The following is a 5,074-nucleotide window of genomic DNA, read 5'->3' as shown; positions in this document are numbered from 1 at the left end:
TTGTTTCAAGAAATTCATCTACCCTTTCATTCATTCTAATTGTTCATTTCGCTTGCAGAGCTATTCAGTTTCAATGACCTTGCTGCTTCTTCTATCGTCATAGACTCATAGATGATTGATTCCTATTGGCTTAGACAAGGTAATGACGCCAAGGGTCATTGTCAGTAGCTTTATCTTTCTGAGTTCATCTTTGTTACTGTAACTAATTTACAGACTTCGTTTTATTTCAGGCTTTCAGCCATTCGGAGGTAAAACATCCACAAACTTGCAGGCTTGCAGCGACTCACTGTTGGTCGCTTTATATGATATTAGGCTTTAGTATAGTAGGAAATACTCAATAGTAATGCACTCTTTTATCTTTTGAGCTTTGAACAATTGAACTCTGTTCCTTTTTATTGTTAGCTTTATCAACTTTGTTATACACTTATACTGTTATACAGTTATACTCAATAACTCTGTTCCTTGTTAATGTAACGTCATTTTATTTTATGGTGGGTAACCCACCACCCACCCGACCGAACCCGCCGTCACAATGGGTCGGGTGAAAACCGACCCATTGTGTTGTTGGGTCGGTTGCGGGTGACAACTTCTGTTACCCGCCATCAGTGGGTCGGGTGGTGGGTGAGGCCAAAACCGATCCAAACCGATCCATGTGCAGCCCTAATTCCATCATAAAACATGCTCTAAATACGCATCACTTTGTGCATATATCAACCTTATTTTTAGTCTTTTCAGTCACTTTGCCAAGTACTTGATAAGAGCAGGTAAGATCATTCGTGTACAATAAAATATACAAAAGTGTTCCTATTTTTTTTTCATAAAAGAGGGGTAAAACTTCAGAACAATACAAGTGTTCCTTCTCATTGAGAAATGTAACAATTAATTGAAGTAAGTAAATATTCACACAAGATCTAATTAATGACTAGCCTAAAGTTGCAAAATTGGAGAGACATCTCAATATAATTTGTTTGATTAAAAACTGTTTAATCCAGAAGTGAGATCAAGGAATGTGTCTTCATCGCAAGGAATTGTAAGACCACCCATTGGATGATCAAACCCATACTCTTCCTCTGCTCCGCTTAGAAGTTGTTGGAATGAAGTATTATTCAAGTAAGATATCGGAACTACGAATCTCTATTTGGATTGAGTCTCACCGACATAAACTGCTAAATGCCCTTTGGGTATGAAGGTCATGTCATCATTTCTTCCTTTTGAAGATGAACGTCGGATAATCTTTGCAGCTAAACTGAATCCCATCTTGAGAATATATATTAGGAGCAAGAGAACTAAGAACAAGGTTTCTTAAGTAGAAGGCTAGATGATCAACGAGAGAGAGAAAGTGTTAAGAAATACCATGAAAACTCTGTAACTTTGGATGTTTTATTGAAATGCTTGAGAGCATATATATAGGAGACTAGGATGAGGGAAGTTAATGCGGAAATGAAATGAGTGACGATGAAAGAGTTGTCTTTGAACGAAAGGTGGGCTCATTATACGACGGATTTCACATGAAATTGTTGCCTTGATCAATATCAACAACTTGTGGTCATCATTACTTAATCACAGTTTGTAGTTAAGATAAGAGGACCTAGGGACTTGCTGATCAATAACGGATAGACCTCGAATTTGATACTTGATCTATAATTCCAAAGGCATCTTGTACTAATTGATTGGCCATTCAAATCTAATCTTTGATCTTAAACTGAGTTTGAGTTCCATTGTTAAAACCCATAATGGCCTATATGTTGTGAGATAGGTGCACCTAAATGATTTTAGGGAGATGAAAAGAGTGGCGGAGAGACATTTGCTTGCCTATTCGCAGTCACATGGGTTTGCCTCCTAATTACTATTCGATCGTCTTACTATTCGATCGTCTTTCCTAATTACTTTATCCGTTCTTTTTTAATAAGCTAGTTTCTACAAATAAATATCTCAAAAAAATAGGCTGGTTTCCTAATTGGGAAAGTCAAATGCTACTTTAATTTTTTGGGACCACTTTTCTCTTAACTTTTTTTGATGATAATTGTCATGTGGACCATTTCACTTTATTTCTTTTGACGACAAGTGTCATGGGAATCATTTCACTTCACTTCTTTTATTGACAAGTGTCATGAAGACCACTTTCAATGATTAGTTCTCTTAATTTTTTTAAATTTCTCTAAAAACAAAACCAGCCTATTAAAAAGGAACGGCGGGAGGGAATATGTGATTTCAAGAATATCACAATTATAAATTTGATGTTTTGTGCCCTAGGTTTTGAGAGAGTTCTTACAACTGTATGTATGTCGTATAGAAATTTATTGAGCGTGCAGACATCATTATCTGTCGGTTTCGAATATCAGTTTGGTCTTTACAAGACAAACATCCATGGTCCGTCGTAACCAAATATGAGGGGGCTTTTCTGTTGCCGTTTTAAGACTATTGGTCACAGTGTTTCTTCTTTTGTACTTATTTTAGATGGAACAAGTGAGAAAGAGATCGTGCGTATTAAGAGAGAGAGAGGCTAGCCATCTAATCACATGGGTTTTGTTTCTTAACTAACCCGATCGATTTTCTGTTGTCATGATTGTGTAATAGAAGTTGTACTCTGTGGTTTGATTACATTGTATGCCCTACCGTTGGTGAAAGACCTTACAACTGTATATTTGTCCCATATCTATCATACAGAAACTCAGTCTGGGGCCCCTTAACTTGTCTTCTTGAGATTACTGGTCGAAAATTTGATCGATAAACCCTTTAACGGTAGAGTGATGATAGCCTCACCCAAGTGCAGTACCCTTTGTGTATTGGGATAGGGGTGGGGTATGAATGGGCCCCATCACCCTTTTGGAGCTGCACTTCACGGTGTATCTAACATTTTCGTTAAAGGTAAATGTCATCGGCCATCATTGTAAATTTACATCACAGTCACATCCGATCTATTTTATGTATGGGGAGGGATTCCCTTACACTTTTATTATCACACTATCTCACACGTTGGACATTATTTTTGTGAATAAAAACCGAACCGTAAAGGATTTGAACCTCACGTTTTGAGGATATGTTTCTCTTATTAAGTTCTACATGCCTACCAAAAATGAGCGTATTCCGACACTATAACACCACCATCTACTACTTTGAATATGAGCCATTGAAAATCAACGGATTTCTGGCCATCGAAAATTAAGACCGGTAGATTATGAGGCTTTATATTTCGGAATGTGATCATTTTTGGTAGGCATGTAAAACTTGGTAAAATGACCATATTCTCAAAATATTAGTTCCAAATTCGTTACAGTTTGGTTTTTATTCGCAAAAATGACGTCCAATGTGTGAGATAGTATGATAATAGAAGTGTGAGGGGATCCTTCTTCTTTATGTTTAAAGTATTGTCATTAGCTTTTCATGCTTCGTTTTTGTTAAAAGATGGGAATTTGTAAAAGATAAATCATAGTACTTGGAAACGATATGATGAATACAGAAGAAAATTCTTTTATACTTCACAGTTCGCATTATTAAAATTATGTTAGCATGATCCTAGTATACAAAACTTCGTGAGATCTTTGTTGTCTCCCTATATGGGTTTGATTACAAGTTTTTTAACCGAGAAACAAGATCTGTAAAAGTTTCTTCGTTGCAAGGAATTGTGAGCCCTCCCATTGGATGATCAAACCCAAATTCTTCTTCGGCTTGACTTAGAAGGTCCTGGAACCAAGGCTGGTTCAAGTACCATGGTGGAACCACATATTTCTTACCGGGTTGCGTATCTCCAACATAAACTGTGAAATGTCCTTTGGGAATTATCTCAGCATCGTTCCTTCCATTAGAAAATGATCACCTTAAAATCTTTGCAGGTAATTTAAAACCCATTTGCTTACGAATTTTAGAACAAGAACCGAGGTCTAGATTTCTTAAAATAGGCTGATATAGAACAAACGAGAATAATGGTAGAGTTGTAGAAATGAAATCTTGATAGTGTTGGATGATTGAAGTACTACTGATGTTGGTGACCATATACTTATATAGAGGACTGGTGAAGAAACACTTGGTTGTCTATTTTACATGAGCGCCATGCATCACATGAGTTTGCCTCCTTGGCCCTTGCTATTCGTCTAAACCTTGTGTGGTCAAGTGAGTAATCACATTATATGCTGATGTTAACATACTCTACGTCTCTTACAACTGGTGTTGTATATCATGCATGTAGGAAATTTTTTTAAGTGTCCCGACATGTTTGTTTGTCAGTGCTTAAAATCAATTTGGTGTTTTAGAATAATAAAAACTGTCTATCACGTCAAAATTTAAGGGTCGTATTTTTGGAAGTGTTGGCTATTTTCTATATATCGTGTGTCAAAACGACTGAGAGATCGAGAGATCACACACATGGATTTGCCTCCTGATTACTTATAAAACCCGATCTTTTGTGGTCTAGTTTGTAATCACAGCTGTTCTTAAATCTCACAAACATATCATGTTCGCAAAGTTTGTTATTTGTCCAAATATTTTTAAAACATGGATGAAATGGACACCAAAAAAGTCTGAACCCAAGTTTATTTTTTTCCCGTAGCAGACTCTGTTTTGCATAAAAATGTTTGTTCGCTCTATATTAACAAGATAAAAAGCTTGAATCAAATAACTGCAAACTGTAAGTCGTTTAGTCAGAATTAATCGAACTAATACATGTTTTAATCGGTTAGAAAAATTTGATGTTTTTATTCAAAATTGAAAACCCAATTGAGAATATAGTGCTTTTTTTTGGATGAAAAGGATACTGAAACTGATCGACTCTGATAGATCTAATGGAGATTTCAAATAAATTTAAACTGGTAATTTGTTTCATTCATTGTATTTGAATGAAATTTCTGATCAGTGTGCTTAATTGTCTCAAATTTAATCTCAATTTGAAGAGATTGTGAAAACAAAAATTTCTGTGACGGACATAAACTCTTTTTTTCATCCTATAGATCTATCAGAGTCGATAAAAACCGATTGGTGAACCTCCATAATCATGGTACGAGCGTGCTAAGTAGTTGCTTCAATGTAATCAATGAGGAAGTTAATTAATCTGTGTGTTGCTAGGGTAATGCAAGCGGCT

At 36.0% G+C, this 5,074-nt stretch overlaps 1 pseudogene; it reads right to left on the bottom strand.

The window, feature by feature from the left end:
- Positions 1 to 835: 835 nt before the first annotated feature.
- On the bottom strand, positions 836 to 1,677 carry LOC113349759 (annotated as a pseudogene).
- Positions 1,678 to 5,074: the final 3,397 nt, after the last annotated feature.

This window comes from Papaver somniferum, chromosome 2, assembly GCF_003573695.1.
Source record: "Papaver somniferum cultivar HN1 chromosome 2, ASM357369v1, whole genome shotgun sequence".
Classification (NCBI taxonomy): domain Eukaryota; kingdom Viridiplantae; phylum Streptophyta; class Magnoliopsida; order Ranunculales; family Papaveraceae; genus Papaver; species Papaver somniferum.
This window is presented reverse-complemented; position numbering and strand designations above follow the sequence as displayed.